The sequence below is a fragment of the Neovison vison genome, chromosome 11 (assembly GCF_020171115.1).
Source record: "Neovison vison isolate M4711 chromosome 11, ASM_NN_V1, whole genome shotgun sequence".
In the NCBI taxonomy this organism is placed as follows: Eukaryota; Metazoa; Chordata; class Mammalia; order Carnivora; family Mustelidae; genus Neogale; species Neogale vison.
In genome coordinates, this window is record NC_058101.1 from 197,476,457 (window position 1) to 197,495,577 (window position 19,121).

Sequence of the window (19,121 nt, forward strand, 5' to 3'; positions counted from 1 at the left end):
TTGCACGCAGAGAACCCTCCTCTACTGTGTGTGTGTGTGTGTGTGTGCGCGCGCATGCGCGCGTACTCACACGTGCGTGCATGTAGGAGAGAGGGAGAGAGAGACGGATGGATAAAGAGAGATTCTTTCCTTCACTGCCCTCAAATGAGATGTTTTCCCTCCCCTTCTGCTGATCTGGTTGTATGTGGAAACTGAGCAAGCAGAAAAGGAAATGTGATGACTAAATATGAAAGTGCCAGAAAGACGAGATGCAGGAAGAACAAATTTAACATAGAAGTTTGATATTTTTCTTAGTCCTCATTCATGTTTGAGATCTAAGAATTTGAATTTGATTGCTAAGAATATAGTAACTGAAATTTGCATATAAGTGAAATGAAAATTTATAATTAGACAAGATCTTTTAGTTGTTATGGATTTCTCTTAATTCTTATTTGCTTTCAAATAGCATATTTAAGCCATGATGTGAATCAAAGCAAAAGGTTATTGAAATATTAATGATCATGGGATGTATCATTTATTAATAGCTACCTATCTGGATACACATTATAAGCTTGTTCATATATGTTCATTTGGAGAGTCACTATTGAACTGTTAGGATAAAAACACAAATGGGACAGTGTGCCTGGGTGGCTCAGTGGGTTAAAGCCTCTGTCTTCGGCTCAGGTCATGATCCCAGGGTCCTAGGATCGAGCCCCGCATCGGGCTCTCTGCTCAGCGGGGAGCCTGCTTCCCTTCCTCTCTTTCTGCCTGCCTCTCTGCCTACTTGTGATCTCTGTCTGTCAAATAAATAAATAAAATCTTAAAAAAAAACACAAATGGGTTTTAAAAGATGAATGTTTTGATAAAATAAAAGATTAGGAGAAGCTCCATGGCATTTATCTGTAGGAAAAAAATTATCTTCCATGTAATTTAAAGAGATATAGGTTTAAAGATTCTTAAAAGAATGTAGTCTAAAATATAAGACACATTCATCAGTGCCTTCTTTTTTGAAGTTCTATGGAAAAAACTAGCTAAAACTCACAAGTAATTTATTTAAACATCATATATCAAAAAATACTTTTCCAAAATCACCTATACAGTAGTATTTAAAGTTTTACATGAATAAAAGTGAAATCTTTTCTCAAACAACATTAACTTTTCAATAGGAACAAAAATCATCCATAGTTCCGTTGCTCAAAGACAATCACTGTTAAGGTTTTGATGTAGTTCCATTTGGCATTATTCATAAGACATCTTTGGGGTGGTCATACCGTACCTATAAACTCTATTTTCCTTTTCCCCTCAGTGTGGTATAAATATTTCCTACTATCATACTTAAGTTCATCATAAGCAAAAATACCAACAAAAGGAAAAGTGCATATGTGGTAAAACATGCATGAACATTATGAAAGATGACAGGCTCAGGGGGTCATTTTTTTTCCAGTTTCTCAATGAGGGAAAAAGATCTGTTCATACCTCAATTGCATACATGAAAACCAGTGGTCACGATTCTTTTGTTCTGCATCACGAGAAGTTCTCATCAAGATGGGAAATAAAAACAAAGAAAAATGTGAGCCAACACCTGAGCAAGTCAAGTGTTGATGAGCCTAGAACGTTGGTACCTCTAAGGGGCCTGGCTCTGTTCTATGGACATTCACAATCACCTCCTGTCACGTGGTGTCTGTATTCCTTTCTCTCTTTCATTCAGTCTTTCGTGGTTTCCCACTTAAGAGTTGGTTGTGTGTTCTTTTTTCTCTCTGATTATCTGAAAACGAAGTAAAGCTGACATACAGTTTTTGTGGCCGTTAGTATTAAAATTGAAAAAAAAATTTTTTTTTAAACAACAGAAACTTTTCCCTAAATTAAAGCTTACTCAGAACCTCAATACATAAAACAGAAAAAAACTTGACCTTTCTTTGGTTGCCAAGAGAGGAGTGGTGCAGAAATCAGGATCCACAACTTGAGGTTGAGAAAATACGTGAGGGGCTGTTTAAACCAATATTTGCTTTCAAATTACAGAACGTTCAAGGCAAACCATGAATTCTTACTTATGCTGATTGTTCTGCCAACAAAAATTCAGTTTTGTGAAAACGATTTATTACATGAGGAGTTTCTGACAGAAAAAAATCTGAAATTTTTTAGAAATCAAAACACTGAAATAGTTTGGAGCCACTGAACTTTGGAATGAATATTGATTTTTGTGGCAACACAATCTCTTGAAAATGATCACTGTTCACTCAAAACAGTCTGAGGAAAATGCCTGGAATCTATAGTTGAATATATCTTCTTGTTTTCTTTCTTCTTTAAGGAAAGTTTCTTTAGGGATAGAAAGAATGAAGTAAAAGCTTACTTCATTTCTGGAGAAGAAAATCAGAGAGAAAGTTAACTGGAAATAAACATTTTAACTGAGAAATTAAAAATGAATCTAAAAAGACAAAACTGGGGGTGCCTGGATGTCTCAGTTAAGCATCGGCCTTCGGTCTGGGGTCATGATCCCAGGGTCCTGGAAGCTAGTCCCATGTCAGTCTCCTTGCTCAGCAGGAAGCCTGCTTTTCCCTTTGCCCATCACTGCTTGTGGTAGGCTAGTGGTATCACTAGCCTGCTTGTGCCCATGCCCTCTCTCTGACAAATAAATAAAATCTTCAAAAAAAAAAAAGACAACTTTCAGAATATCATAAATATGTTGTATTTCCTCAGCAAATTCCACATGTAATGAATTGAGAGGGCAAAAAAAGAACAGTTGCAAATTCTCCCAAGAAACCAACAAAATAAGAAATCCTTGCATTGCAGTGCTAAAGCGACAACTGGGAAATTTATAACATGACCTTTTAAAACCACAGAACCCATGGAAATCTTCCCATTGATCCTAGAATAAAACCCAAACTCCTTGATCTTCAGTCATGTTTTCCAGAATTCACCAGACCGTTCCATTTCTTAGGGCCTCTGTCCCCCTGCTTTCCCCTGTCCCAGGCCTAGTGCATGACTAGAACTTGTTACGTGTTAAATGGTGTCCTCCCCACCCCCCACCCCCCAACCAAATTCATATGCTGAAGTCCTAACCTTCAGTACCTCAGAATACAACCTTATGCAGAAACAGGTCTTCGCAGATGTCATTAGTTAAGATGAGACAATACTGAGTAGGGTGAGCCTCTAATCCAATAACTGGTATCCTTATAAAAAGGAGAGTTTTGGACACAGATACACTCCCGAACACCATGTAAAGATAAAGGCAGAGATCATAGATCATCTTTGGCAAAGAGGGCCAAGACTCCTGACAAACTACCGGAAGCCAGGAGGCCTGGAGCTAATCCCTCCCTCAGCCTCAGAAGGAATCAACCTTTTCCTTGTGACACCTTGATCTTGGTCTATCAGCTCCCATAACTGGGAGACAGTACATTCCTGTTTATTTAAGTTGCCTGGTTTGTGGTTAGTTAGGAAACTAACACAGGATCCTCTAGTTCTTTCTTTCTTTCTTTTTAAAAGATTTTATTTATTCATTTGAGAGCAAACCAGAGAGAGAGAGCACAAGCACAAGCAGGGGGAGCAGCAGAGGGAAAGGGACAAGCAGACTCCCTGCTGAGCAGGGAGCCCCGATGTGGATGTGGGGCTCCATCCTAGGATCAGGAAGGCAGGAGCCCAACCAGCTGAGCCTCAGGTGCCCCATCCTCTTGTTCTTTAAGCCTCGGCTTAACTGTCATTTTCTCTGAGGAACCTTCCTTGACCACCTAGATCCACTGGTATTTTCAGTCAAAGCTCTTGTTTATTTCCTTCAAAACACCAAGACAAATCTGTAACTTTTTTATTGGCTGGGTTGTCTGTTGACATTGCCCCCACTGGGATGTAAACTCTGGGAGAGCAGGGGCTTGTCTTGTTCCTACCACCTTCTTCAAGGGTGTGTGTGTGTGTGTGTTAACTGTTATGTGCATGTCGAATTTAGCGGAGGTGAAGTTTTTCCCAGTAAGTCAGACTTAAAAATACTCTCAATCCTTTGTTTCATGACACTCTTCTGTCTGACTGGCAAATTTCCAAACATTTGCAAGTAGAACAAAGGGGTGTCATTCAGAATGCAAGAAAGAGAACACGCTGAGTGTCATCGCATTTCATATGCTGGAAGTGAGGAACTTACAAAGAGTGGAAGCTGTAACAAAAAATTCTTTAAATAGCACAATCTCCTCCAGTCCCATCCATGTTGATGCAAAAGTTGGGTATTCATCCTTTCTGATGACTGAATAATATTCCATTGTATGAAGGGCACCTCAGCTCTTCCCATAGTTGGGCTATTGTGGACATTGCTGCTATGAACACTGGGTTGCAGGTGCCCCTTCTTTTCACTCCATCTGTATCTCTGGGGTAAATACCCAGTAGTGCAATTGCAGGGTCATAGGGTAGCTCTATTTTTAATTTCTTAAGGAATCTTGGAACTGTTTTCCAGAGTGGGTGCACCAGCTTGCATTCCCACCAACAGTGTAGGAGTGTTCCCCTTTCTCCACATACTCTCCAACACATGTTGTTTACTGTCTTGTTAATTTAGGTCATTCTAATTGGTGTAAGGTGGTATCTCAATGTGGTTTTGATTTGAATTTAGGAGAAGGAAGGGAAAAATGAAGGGGGAGGGTTATCAGAGAGGGAGACCAACCGTGAAATACTATGGCCTCCGAGAAACAAACTGAGGGTGTTAGAGGGGAGGGGGGTTGGGGGATGGCTGAGCCCAGTGATGGGTATTAAGTGATGGAGCACTGGGTGTTATATGCAAACAATGAATTATGGAGCAGGACATCAGGAACTAATGACGTACTGTATGGTGACTAACATAACATAATAAAAAAATATAAAAAAATAAGCATCAGTTAAAAAAAAAATAAAGTCAGTCATTTGAAACCACCAAAAAACAAAACAAAACAAAAATCTCTAAATATCTAGATCCAGTGAATTGTGTGGTTTGCATTAAAAACTTGAAATTTATTTCTTATTTAAAATATTTTTAATACTTGAAATTATTATAGTAATTCTTTCTGAAGAACCTCAAAAAAAAAAAACCATGGGTGCCTTTTTCCTTTTTTTTTTAATTGACACCTTTTCCTTCTGACTTTAAAAATAAAAGTATTACTTTATAGTTTGTCACCTTGAAGAAGTGATGAATATTTCAAAGCTATGTGGGATGGAATAGAGAAATTTTAGCAAAAAATGATTTAAGAAGTTTTCAAAATGTAAATCTTGCTTTTAGACAAGATAATCTTTTTCCCTTTTCTCTCTCTCTCTCGTGCACACACACACACACATCCTATTTTTTTCCTTTTATTTATTTACTTTTAAAGATTTTATTTTTAAGTAATCTCCACACCCAATGTGGGGTTTGAACCCCCCCCCCCCGAGATCAAGAGTCACACCCTCCACTAACTGAGCCAGCCAGGGTGCGGTGCCCTATCCTGGCAATTTTAAAGAATATTTTTTCCCTTACTTCATCCAAACAGGACAAAATTAATATTTACTACTAAGGACGGGGCAATATATCACTCAATTTAAATTCATGATTTTCAGAGAATAATTGCAACAAAATGAACCTCATTTCAGTTTCTAGTGAAGTGGGAGAAAGCATTACATGAGGTAATAGTCAAGAATTTCTTCAACTTGGGGCGCCTGGGTGGCTCAGTGGGTTAAGCCTCTGCCTTCGGCTCAGGTCACGGTCTCAGGATCCTGGGATCGAGTCCCACATCGGGATCTCTGCTCAGCAGGAAGCCTGCTTCCTCCTCTCTCTCTCTGCCTGCCTCTCTGCCTACTTGTGATCTCTGTCAAATAAATAAATAAAATCTTAAAAAAAAAAAAAAGAATTTCTTCAACTTGATGCCTCTGATCCTTGAACTTTGACTGAGTGCTTTTCAATGTCATCACAGTTCTATTGTCTCAACAAAAATCCAACTTGACTGTATATTTATTTAACGTGGACTTCACAATAATATTCTCTGAAGTTCAGGACTATAGTCTATGTATTGGTCCAACTGCTTTTGCACGTGTGGAATACTTTTCTATGATTTTATAATCCCCTGAATTATAACACCATGAAGGAGATGCTTTGTGACCAGAACAGAGTGGTATCATTGATAAGGTGGAGAGGATTGGGACATCCATTGACTGATGGATGAGAAGACTACTGATTTAATCAGAACTACAAATACTTAACACTTTAAAGATTTTATTTATTTTTATTTATTTATCAGAGTGGGGGGGAGAGAGCGAGCACAGGCAGACAGAATGGCAGGCGGAGGCAGAGGGAGAAGCAGGTTCCCCGCCGAGCAAGGAGCCCGATGTGGGACTCGATCCCAGGACGCTGGGATCACGACCTGAGCCGAAGGCAGCTGCTTAACCAACTGAGCCACCCAGGCGTCCCAAATATGAGCCAGCCATTGTATTGCACATTCTTAACTTTAATGTGGTTATAGATGGAGGGGGCAATGTAGTGGAAATTAACAGGCCAATTTACTAGACTATAAGAAACCTTCTCCGGAGGCCAAGATTTCCAATGGTTTTGGTTCAGTTCCCAGCGCTGAGAAAAGTTTGTGGGCACTTAATAAATATTTGCTATTTGAATGATTATTTTATCAAACCATTCTTGTTAGAAGAATAAATGAAAAACCCATCTGAAAGAGGTTAACCTTGAATGTATCTTTAAATTTCTTCCTTAGTTGAAATCCTTCACTGCACAGAGATCAATCACTACAGGCCCAACCAATCACTGCTCTTACTCAACTTCCTTGAAAAGAAATTAGCTCTAATGCATGCAGACGGATCTTTTAGAAGGTTCCATTCCAAAGGTAGAACATTAACAGGCCTCACTAAGGAGATCACTCTCATTTCATTACAGAAGTTTGCTTGAACAATGGTTTTGTATTAGACCAAGGTGTCTGGTCAAATTTCTTTGGAATGGCAATGGTCACTTTATTCAGGGACTTTCAAAAAGATTATATTTTGCTACATCAATCCATTTTCCAGAGATTTATGAGTGTATGTATCTCATCAAAGGGTTAAGAAATATTTCTTGACTGTGTATATCAATACCATGTGGATTTGGGGGGCGTATTTATACTTTTGGTCTGTAGCGATACATCATCAAGGTCATATGAACAGAGTGAAATTCATCCCATGCTTTATGTGTTCAGGGGCCTGAAAAATTGGAAACAGTACCCATGCCTCCGGGAGCTCCAGGGGGCTCAGGAAGGGCAGGAGTCAGGGATGTCTGCCAGTCTGCTGGGTGGATCAGCGAGGTGACAAATATACAAGATTGTTGGGAAAGATGTGATGTCCTCAGTTTTAGACGTGCATAATTCGTCGAACCCAAGGACCGTCCAGGAGGTAATGAATTCAGCCCTAAGAAGCTACAGATTTTGGAGCTAACACCAAATAAAGCTATCTGAAGCTTTGGCCTTGAGCGAGAGCACTCAAAGGGAAAGCACGTGGAATGAGAAAATGGAAGGGTTTAAGATGGAATGTCTGGAAACACCATAATTTAGGGGGCTGGCAGCAGAAGAGGAGCCGGCCAAGAAATAGAACAGGACAGAGGGAAGTCACTCAGACATCATGGAAAATGGGCAGCGCAATGGGCATTTCTACATGATACAGAGAGACTGTGCCAATGAGGACTGGGAATGGCCCTTTGGGAAAATTAAAGGAAGAAATGCATAAAAATATCAACAGCCCAATTTCTGACTGGTGACATTTCAGGTGGCTTATCTTCCTCTCCCAATATTGCTGCATTTTCTGCATTCTGTACAATAAATATCAGTTACGATATATTAAAAAATAAAATACTCTGAAAAGTCTAAAATATTTCATGAGAAAAAAAGGGCAGGTGATTATTAATTCACAAGTATTTGGGTCTCTGTGTGCTGGGTACCCTGCAAAGGATAAAACAACGAAGAGGCTGGCTCTTGGTGATTTATAGAAAGAAATGACAGCTGATTAAAAAGGGAGGAGCAGAGAGCTGGCGGGGGGGGGGGTAGGGGGTGGGGGCAGGAGATGAGGCTGGAAAAGTAGCTCGGTGCCAGGTCATAGTGGATTTTATAGGTTTCGTTAAATAATATACAGAGCCTGTGGGGCTCTGTCAGTGAAGTCACTCCTGATTTTGGCTCAGGTCATGATGTCAGGGTTGCGAGACGGAGCCCAGTGTCTGACGGAACGCTGGGTGTGGAGCCTGCCAGAGATTCTCTCTCTCTGCCTGCCTCCTTTCTAGCCCTCCCCACCTCGCTTGCGCTCTCTCTCTCCAAATAAATAAATATGTAATAAAAAAATGGACTTTATTCTGAAGATTACAGAGCGGTTTATGAGAAGCAGAATTAGGATTAGAATCATGCTTTATTTGAAGTCAGTTTTCTACTGCATTGGACAGTAGCGTGGCTGCTAACCCGGAGGAGTTCAAGGGTGGGCATGGGTGGCGACAGCTGCCTTCACTGGTCACAGGGTGTGCAGTGGGGATGGAGGAGGGGCCAGGTCCACATGTATGAGCATCAACAGGTCAGTAGGGTGCTACGCATTGCATGTACGTTGGGGGAAAGAAGAATATCACGAATGACTACTGGGTTTTTAACTCGTGTCCCTAGGTGGGTAAAGGGCGACAGCTGCCCTACAGACTTTGTCTATAAGGGCTCTCAGTGCCTGGAGTGGTCAATGTTCTATGAAATAAGGAAGCAAGTGTCTGTGTCAGACAGTATTACAGGAGCGGGAAGAAGAAGCAATGTGCATATGTGAGATCTGTTTCTGAGATCACAGCCACGAAGCAGAATCCTAAACACTCAGCCATCTCCTCATCACATATGCACACTGAGAGACTTTTATTTCTTCCAATCCATAGAATTCAATACTTCAGTGGCAAAGAGGGATGTTGGAGCTATGTTTTTAGAAGTGTTCACATGCAATAGCTACGGCCTCCCGGGAAAGGTCTTTCTTGGTGACAGAGATAAGTTGGGAGAAGGCTGGTTAAACTGCAGTTGAGGGAAGAAAGAGGTATAATTAGATGAGAATTGACACTGTTAAGGCAAAGGACCCCAAAGCGGTAGGTCTCAAAAGAATTGTGCTGGTGTGAGCTCACACACCCTGAAGGGGACAGGTGCTGTAGTTGTATTCTTGGGTTCTACCACTTATCCCCGTTTCACAGCATTGAAAACCGAGGCCTTTGGTCCAGCAACTTGACGGAGCAGGCCCAGCTACTAAGTTAAAGGGGCCAAATCTCAACCTGGCTGAACGAACGTATCGAACGCATCACAGTACGAAGCCCCTCTCCTGGACCGGCCAGGATTAAGCCATCTGGATGTAAGATGAACTCACACCCTTGCGCACCTCCTCCTGCAGTAAAGGAACTTCTGTTGCACCGGCGATAACTCGGTCTCGCGTGTGCTGCTGTAGACGGACCAGGGGGACACCCCCTTTTATCGCCTTCCCTCCCGAACAGAGCGCCAGGTGGTGCCGGAGATGGCGGCAGCCCTCCAAATGGTTACACCCTCAACTCCTGACGACGGTTCAGTTAAGGTTAAGGTCGCCGGTCCTCGGCGGGCCCAGATCTTGCGAGACATTCAAAGTACTGCTGTCTTGTCAGTTCATTGTTCCTTGGAGGCGGGCATGCCACAGAGTGAATTGTCATCCCCCCTGAAAACAGCGGTGCTCAACACCACTCACACCTGCCCCACCAGCTGGAAGGCAAGCGCCCCCTTTGCTCCCCTCGCCGCCCCCCACCTCCTCTCCCTCCCTTCCTTCCTTCCCAACCTCCAGGTAACCCCAAGGGTGGAGGCTCGGGTACCTGCGTTCCTCTCCTACCGCCGCTAGCTTCTGGCCAGAACCGAAGCAGGCGCCCGGGTCGCTCCCGGACCACCCCCTTCACCCCCACCCCCACCCCCACCTCTTCCACCCAGCCTCGACAGTGTACGCGGCGAGTGGGAGCGTCCCGGTGTGCCAACAACGGACTCACGAGCAGCCGCTTGTTGCTCCTGCTGCCGCGACGTGGGGAAGTGAAAATGAAATTGACTTTTCCGAGAAATGATGAAAGCGGCGCGGCCCGCCAATGAGCGGCGGCGGCGAACTTCCGCACCTCCCGGCCCGGCCGCGCGCGCCCTCCCTCCGCCTCCACCTCCCGCTTGCACAAGCTTGAAACAAACACTGGGGAGGAAGGGCGGAGGGAGGAGGGCGGAGGGGGGAGGTGAGGGAGGGAGGGAGCCAGGCAGGGAGGAGGGCGGGGGGTGGGGGGATTTCCAGCCTCAGCTCTTCGCAGTTTCCTCTCCTTGTTTTGCTTTCGATCTGGACTGTTCTCAGGCAAGCCGGGGAGTAACTTTTAGTTTTGCTCCTGCGATTATTCAACTGACGGGCTTTCATTTCCATTTCACACACCCTAGCAACACTTAAACCTTGCGGAATTGTATTGGTAGTGTGAAAAAGCACACCGAGAGGTAACATTTTTCAAATAATAGTTGTGACTGTGCGTGTGTGTTTTTCTCGAGGGCATGTTTGTGAGGACTGGAGGGGATGTGTGTGTGTGTCTGTGTGTGTGTGTGTGTGTGTGTGTGCGCGCGCGCGCGTCCTGATGGTTTGACACAGTGTTTTGCAGGCGGAAAATGCTGGGGTTCATGAATATTAATACCGATTTTTGGAGGAACGGTCGGAGCTCTTATGGATCATCTGATTTTAGGGGAAGCAGGTTCTGCTGCTGTTGCTGCTGCTACTGGGGCTGCTGAGGCTGCAAGGAGGAGGAGGAGGAGGAGGTAGAGAGGGAGGAGGAGGAGGAGGAGGTTGGTGGAGGTTTAATTTCACTTTTGGATTTGCAGACGGGGAGAGGTGGCTCCATGGACACAGACCTGCTCTGTGTGATTCTGCGCCCCAGGTGTTGTGTGTGTGGGTGCAGGTCCGCCGGAGTCGGGCCTCCTTTTAAAACAAAATTGTCGTGTGCATGTGTCTGCGTGCGTGTGTGTTTACAGACGCGGTCGCCACCAGATCCAAAGGAGGGGAGCGGGTCCTACTCGGTGTCCGGCGGCGGCGCCTCTCTCCGGGCAGCCCCAGCGAAAACAAGCAGGAGCCCGCCGTCCGCCCCGCCGCCTGCGCCCCGCGCCCCGGCCAGGAGAGGCGCCTGGCGCCGCGGCCATAGGAAACTTGGTGGGGCGCCCCGCAGCGGTCCCAGGGCTCGCCGGCCCGCGGGACTGGGGGAGCGGCCGCGGGCGTCGGGTGCCAGCGGCCGGAGGCGGCGGGCGGGCTCCGAGCGGGGCTGGGCGCCGGGCCTGGCCGGCACGCCCGGCTTCCTGGGAGCTGGGCCGCTACCGCCAGCGCCGCTCCGGAGGGACGCCGCGTCCTCCTTCCCGCCGGCCAGCGTCCGGCCTGGCCCGGGGGCTTTGTCACTGCACTTGTCCAGGCGCGCGGGGAGGGGCTCCGGTGGCGCGTCCCGGGAGGGCGCCGCGCGGAGGGGTCATCCGCCCCGGCCGCGGCCTAGCGCCGGGCGCCGCCGGGTCCCCACAGGCGCCCCCGGGCCGGCCTGGCGCGCTGGGCCTGACCCGCCTCGGCTACGGAGCGGGCGAGGTGGGGGCGGGGAGCCTCCGGGGACCGAGCGGCGCCCTGCTGGCAGGCGTGGGGGCGGGCGTCCCCTGGGGGTCCAGGGGCGCGGGCAGCGGCTGGGTGGGGACGCGAGTGCCCGCCCCGCGCCCTCCGACCCCGCTCTGGGCGCCGAGTGGCATTCGCCCGCCGGCCGAACGTGGTTGGTGCACAGCCGTGGCCGCCACTTCCTTTCCGCCTCGCCGGCCGGGCTCGCCCACCCAGCGCTGCCCGCCGCGGCCAATCGTGGCGCCTGCCCGCCTGCGGCCGCGCTCGGTGCCCCGGCCTGGGGGCCGGCCCCCGAGAGGGGCTCGGGCAGCCGCTGCAAGTTCCAGGGGCCTCTGGGTGTAACTACGTCCCCTCGCCAGGACGCGCCGGCATCTGTCTTTGGCCCCAGGTCTCGGTACGTTTGCCGCCCTACCCCCTTGCCCTGTTAGAGGGGGAGAAGGGAAGGAGGCTGGCAGCCCGAGCCGGGCGCGGAGACGGTGTTCCGGGCGCGCTCCCGGGTCCGGGGGTGTAGGCAGAAGCCTGGGGCATCAGCTGTACAAGTGCCCCCTGGGACTGGCAGTCGGGGTGGCCGCACACGAGCGGGGCGGCGTTCACTCGTCTGCAACCCCTTAGTGGAGTGTTTGGAACTTGGGGACATTTTTAAGCCGCTCCGTCCCTCTTCAGCTTCCTCCCTCCGGTGCGGCCGGTGGGTAGGGCTCCCCGTCCTTGGTCACGGAATAAGAAAACGCAGAGTCTTTCTCCAGGAGGAAAACTGCTGGCATTTGCCTTGTGCCACTGGCCTCTCTGTTGCTGCGACTCGGTCTGCTTTTGATGAATGGCTAGGGAGGGTGGAGGATAGTTACATTTCCTGTTGTGGATTTTCAGGAATCGCCAAGGCTGCTGTCAAGCCTGCCGTCATTTATTAGTTTTCAGACCGATTGAAAATGGCACTGGAGCTTAGGAGCCTGCACTTTTTGGTGCTCGCTGGGCAGGTGCAGACAGAGGTCTGGTGACAGACTTGAGTTCGAAAGGTGGGTCGTGTCGATGTCAGGCAGATGCGCGCTCCCCGACCAGGACCTGGAAGGGATCCCTGTTTCACTTCGGGGTGCACACAGATTCAGGATTCTCTAATTTTCCCAACGCCATGTCCTTCCTTTTTTTTCTTTTTTTTTGGAGGGGGAAGGGGGTAGAAATAGAAACCTAAAAAAATCCTAGAAAAATTTATCTTTTCTAAGGAAACTTCGGAGATGGAATATTTGGAAATTAAACGGGCACTTCTGCGGGGTAACCTTGGAACGTCTATTGATTGATGGATGGCAAAGTCCGGAATTTCCTAATTAGTGAATGATTATAATTTATAACACAGCCTGTTGCGTAAGAAGTTAGATTTTGGCCTCTTGGATTCAGGAGTTCTGTTCTGTGATGATTTGTAATTGCTTCCTAATATTAAACATTTATATGCTTCATTCTCAGTGACTTGTCTTTTTTCTTTTGATCTTCACAAGTTGAAGATAATTTTGCATATTTCAGACTTACCTGTAAAAATGTCATGGTAATCAAGAGTTAGAGTTTGTAGTTAAATTGGAAGCAAATTATGGCAAAGAAATGGTTGTCCTAAGGTCCTAACAGCTCTATGAACCATGGCCTCACTTTTCTCTTCTCTGCCTTCTGAAGTCCTTTATTGGGCAGATGTTGAATAGACCCAAGCGAGTTAAACCTCACAAGGAGTAGTGGGACATTTGAGATGTAGGATTTTTAATTTTTGGTCGGCACCCATTGCTTCATGTTTGCAGGGACACTGTCCTTTTATTCTTATGATTATCGAATATGAGCTCTGTTGTTTCTAGAACATTTTCGCTCAATTTCCTTTTGATAGAGAGCAGAACTCTAAATGGGGTATCTGGGACATGGTTCTGTTTTGTGCTTTACACCAAAAAAGGGAGTAAAGCAGATGAAGGACCTTATTTATTCATTTAATGAGTATTCCTGGGATATTCAGTAAGCACCAGACACAGTTCTAGGCTCTGCAGGTTCAACTCAGAACAGAAGAATTTTCTTACCCTCTGGGGAAATTGTATTGTAATTAGTGAGCTGATAATACACAACCGGTGATTACCTTTTGGGGTTAGTTCTGTGGAAGGTGATGATAATACTTAAATGCCTATCTGATAGGGTTGCTTTGGGGAACAGATGAGATACTGGGTATGAAAGAAGGTTGTATAAGTTACAGCAATCTACAAATGTGTAAGGCATTAACTTTCAGAATTCTGTCATTATTTTAATGTGAAAAAGCCAGGAAATCAGGACTGAACAGTGACTTTCTTTTACAGACTTTGCAGCAAAAAGGATTAACTTCTTCTGAGAGTATATGGATAATGGCGAGGAATTAACACAGCATAGTTTTTTTATGTAAAGCATCAAAGAATTTAATAGTGAAATATAATATTGTCAGTGAATTTTTTCCTGTCAGAAGAGAATTAGATGGTATCCATGGAGACCAAATGATATGGAACTAACAGTGATGCCAATGTATTTTCTCTCTTTCTCTCTCTCTCTCTCCATCTTTTCAGGCTCAAGGTGCTTTAGTGTGAATTTTCTTCACAGTTGCTTCAGACTCTCTAATTCACTATCTTTATTATGGGTATGTCCCTAACTGATTTTAGTATTTAGCTGTAACATCTTTTTTTTTTTTTTAAAGATTTTATTTATTTATTTGACAGACAGATCACAAGCAGGCAGAGAGGCAGGCAGAGAGGAGGAGGAAGCAGGCTCCCTGCTGAGCTGAGAGTCCTATGCTCTTCCACCTCAGGCTGAGGCTTTAACCCATTGAGACACTCAGGCACCCCTAGCTGTAACATCTTTAAGGGAATTCAGTTAACTTTAACTTATTGAATGCTTATTGTATGCCCAATACTGCATATGTGTAATAAACGGATAGTATATTTTAATAAACTATAACATCTAAAAGTACATAAAGTAATATATAAACAGAATATAAATTGCCGTGAAGTGTCAGTTTTATTAAGAATAAAATCAGTTCTTCTCTTTGTCTGTATGGGACACCAGGTCCTTCTCATATGGGGTAGGAGGGCAGGGCCCTCTGCTCGTTTGCCCCAGATGTGTCCTCCTTTTGTCCTGAGTGTGATTGCTGTTGGGTGCAGAATGTCTGCCCAAGGCAGGGTTCAGGAATGGCACTCAAGGAAGTGGATTCTGGAAACGGAAGTGAAGAAGTTTGAATAAATCTTGATTTTTTTCAACAAAGACTGATAAATTACCTATAATATACCAAGAGAGATATACCAACAGCAAATCCAGCCCTTGGGCATCTGATGCCAAGCCCTATCCTGTCCTGGGGACTCTGCCAGGCCCCGTGGGCTACAGGCAGCAGGCCCTTAGCTGCCTGCATTTTACCTTCAAGCATCTTTTTTGAGTGATTTTCCCCCTCACCGGCTCCATCTCTTGACAAACTGTGCCTGAAATAAATTGTGTTTAGTTAGGAAGACTTTGAGGCCTATGTTTATTATGAGAGTGGCATAAGACTTCTAGGCAGAACTCCTGATAGTTCGAGAGGAGGAGCATCCTCAAATCTGGTTGATCTAAAACTCATAGTCCCCTTAGGCTCTCTGAGTTCTCCAACTAGCCCAGGACCCCTGCTGGCGGCAGGAACATTGTGTTCTGCTGGGGAACTCATCCAGGGATCCCAGGATGTGAACCATTATAATAACCCAGGCAGTTATTTTAGTGAATGAACACACACATGTAACCGTCTATCACTAGTTTATTAAATACTTGTTGACCACCAGCTGTGTTCAAGGCTCTGTGTAGAGCACGTGCAGTGAACTCAAGTGTCCAGAGGCCCGGAATTGAGTTTGCGCCCTTTCTTTAACTCTCCCGATCACCTCTCCTTTTGGCACCTTAGTTTTCACATCTGTAAAATGGGGCTGCATGGTTCTGTTTGCTACGGGGTATGGGGCTCTTGTGCGCCTCGACGTCACTTGGGGGAAGGGGGCTTTCAGAAGCCGCAAGGAACTTCTAGACTTAAGAGTGTCTACAGTGCCTTCCTCTCCTTGATTCTTTCACCCAAAGAACCCACTACCCCCACCCCTATAGCAAGCCTTTTACGTACCAGAGCCTCCTGGATCCCTGTCCCTCAGATGCATGGGCCAGAGCAAAGGCAGAGAACCACTGAATCAGGTATCTCTTCTTAGGGCCTGAGCGTTTATTTTTGTATTGTCTTGGGCCCTGCTATGCAGACCTATTTTCCACATTTTAGACAGGGCTTTGAGTAGGGAATCCATGGTCACTCTCTGCTGGCCTGCTTGTGTTGACCTTGCTTGTCCTATGAATGTGATATTAGTGTGATGATTGTGATCCTTTGAATTTTCCATTCTGAAGAGGCAAGAAGGGCTTTGTTTTATGGGTATGTCTCTTGGTCTAGGAAGGCCATCAAAAGTTATGGGTTTGTTTTGTGTTTGTTTCTGTTACAGCTCATTTTTCCCTTTATCAGTGTGGTATTCAGCTCCGATAAACAAGAGAATCGTGGATTCGAGCATTGTCCCCCTTTTTATGAGAAACAAGGCTGGTGTGGTTCTTTCTGATGAGGGATTCTGAGCATGTTTATCTCCAGGGCAAGGCCAGTGTCATTTACCGAAATATCTTAATTTAGGATTTTGTGTGATAATGTTCTAATTTTCATTAAACCAATATTTTTGGGAGTTAAGTACTTGCTGTGTAATTTTCATAAATAATTTCTTCTCAGGCCTACTGAGCAATCTGTTACTATGCTCGCACACCCAGTGTGATGGAAGGAAAGATGAGCTTCCTGTGTAATTTGTTCTTATTGAGCTGATAAATGTCAGCTTTGTGTAGGATCTAAAGAAATATTTTATAGATAGAATACATTGTCCTGTCCCCATAATCTTAGAATCCTACTGACTTTACCATTTCATGAGGTTGACATTTTGACTGAGAAGGGACTGCATACAAATTGCTTTTTTTTTTCCCCCCAACTAATACCTAATGTGTTATTTTTGAAGAGAGCTTTTTTTGTTCTCCTTACCCTAGAGTTATTGAACCGGATGAGAATTACAGTGGTGAGAAGAGCGTCCTAACACCTGGATAGGGGGTGTTAGTGGGTGCGTGGATGGGTAGGATAGGACTGGGTGGGCTTTGGAAGGTGACACTTTCGTAGGGGGAGATGATGAAAAAACAGAATAAGGTGTAGGGCGGAATAGCGCCTCCTGAATTCTGGAATGGGAGAGAGAGAAGAGGGACTCAGGCAGGTAGATTTTCTGTCTCATTACAGGTGTCACTGAAGGAATTTCAGGGCAGCAGGGAGCAAGTTGGTAGTTAATTAGCAGGAATGCAAGGTCAAGTTGAAATACTAAAGAACCCCCCCCATGTCTGACTTTGGAATTAAGCCTTTTTATCCTGTGGGATGTAGAGTCTGATGGGAAAACCGCTAGGCATCAGCCGACTTTGGGCAAGTGAACAGGAGGTTGTGGGTAGATTTCCCTTAGGCTTGGTTGAAGCCTTTTGAGGTAGGATTGCTGGGGCTGCTGGGGCTAGGGGCATTGATATCCCGAGCGGAGGCCTCAGCCTCTCTCAGACTCGGTCCAGAATTGCCTTTGGAGGCAACCATGGGCCCTGAGAGGAAGATACATGGTGATGCACATTTTTAGAAATATTGGAATCGCCCTCTCAGACCCATGCTGGTCTTCTCTTAGATCCATGCTGGTCTTCCTCACTGCTCTTTTATTTGGGGTCAGGTTGTGGGAGGGGACTAGGAATCAGGAAAGCAGTAGGGTTGATTCCATGTTCCCCCAAAGAACAGGTGGCACAGTTAAGGCTGAGCCCCGAATGCCATCACTGGGTCCCGAAGGTCACCGATGGTGAAAGTAAACACTCCTCCGTGTTGCAGTTGGGATTGTATGTTGAAGTAAATCTTCTGGAATGCAGTTTGATGTTACATTCTCAAAGTCTTAAAAATGTTAAACCCTCTGTTCCCGTAATCCTACTTCTAGGAATGTACTCATGTCAAGTAACCAGAGATGGGACGGATTTCTTTATGAGGATGTTCATCGAATTAGCTTTTGTTATAGTGCAAGTTTGGAAACAGTCTAAGTACCCACAATGGGGATGCATGTAAATGAACTCCGGCACATCAGGGCGATGAAGACAGATAGCTGATCAAATTCATGTTTTTGCATTTAATGATGGAAAAGTGCTTGTGATGTTTGTTGAGTGGAGGAAAAGAGATACTTAACTGTGACCCTAACTTTATTTTACAAATGTGTGTGTATGCGTATATATATATCATTAAAGACATAAATGGCAGAAAATATTTGCATGGTAGGATCAAGGGTGCTCGGCTTTTTTTCTCCCCTTGAAACACTGGGAGTTTCCAAATTAATATAGCAGCACAATTGCTTTTTATAAACAGGAAAGTGTTCTCCCGACAACTCTGAAGTGTGCCATCTGACCTCACCTTGATAAAGGTTAAGATCGGGCCGTTGCGGAGGAGGTTGCTGTACGTGGATAAGGCCATTTTTTTTTTTTTTTCCTCCAGTGGGCTCCACACCCAAGTATGGAGCCCAATGCAGGGTTTGAACTTAAAACCCTGAGATCAAGACCTGAGCTAAAATGGAGAGTCAGAGGCTTAACCAACCGTTGGATGTGGCCATTCTTGAGCTGGTTTGCCCTGATGGATGGAGCCAGGCTGTAGAAGCTGGACTTTCCCGCCTCATGCTGAGAGATGCCTTTGTCCCAGTTTCAGCTCTTGGTACTTGAAGCCACTGAGATTGAGGGCTCCTTGGTGAGGGGAGGGTGGGACAGGTTTTGTCAAAAACTGTGCGTGTGGGGGGTCACAAATGTTATTGCACTTCACAGATACCTCCTTTATGTTCGTGAATACAGCAGAAACAAGACACTGGGGGAGGGGAAAAGACTTCTTTAGCCATCATCATGGCCAGGTCAACAGCCAGAGTGGTGGTGTGGCAATGGACAGCCATTCCTAGACCCTCAATGATGCTGTGACAGCAGGTGGAATGTGGGTGTGGGCTACGCTCCCGTGAGAGTGGATGGAAGGGATTCAGGGTTCTCATCCTAACATTTTGGAATGTCAGGCTTTTTCTAGGAGTATTCCTAAGATCTGGGCTTCATTCCATTTGAAATGTCCATGCTTAGAGACAGGTCTTTCTGGCACCCTGGGAACTTAACCCAGGGACCTAGTCCCAGCTGTAACCAGATGGCCCCCCGGAGCGGGTAAGAGTACAATTATCCTTTTGGATCAGAGCAATTAATTTAGACAAATGGCTGCAGATCCAATTCTCATGGCCCAGTGAAGAATAAAATGTTTCTAGGGGAAGTGAATGCAGACATGCCCTATCTTTATGTCCTATACATTCTCTGTATTGTACACGTTCCCGGGGCTCGGTCGGGATGGAGTATCTCACAGGAACACTGAGGAATCCGGCAGAGTTCTGTTTGTCACACAACCTTCATTGGAGAATGACTTAGTGTCGGACTCCATCAGAGTGTGGCGTAAGATTTCTCACAACTGCAGAAACCTCCAACTCCCTGACTTGTATCTGAAAAAA

The 19,121-nt window shown here is 45.7% G+C and overlaps 1 protein-coding gene across 2 annotated transcripts in view; it reads left to right on the plus strand.

Moving 5' to 3' along the window:
• Positions 1-10,230: 10,230 nt before the first annotated feature.
• IRF2 (interferon regulatory factor 2) overlaps positions 10,231-19,121 on the plus strand; it is an 81,729-nt gene continuing 72,838 nt past the window's right edge. Inside the window, exon 1 of one of the 2 annotated variants that reach the window (XM_044225636.1) lies at positions 10,231-10,406. The gene's annotated coding sequence lies outside the window, so the exon portion shown is untranslated. Of the gene's footprint in view, positions 10,407-10,799; positions 10,838-19,121 lie in introns of those variants that run through there. The other variant, XM_044225637.1, reaches the window with a different exon arrangement.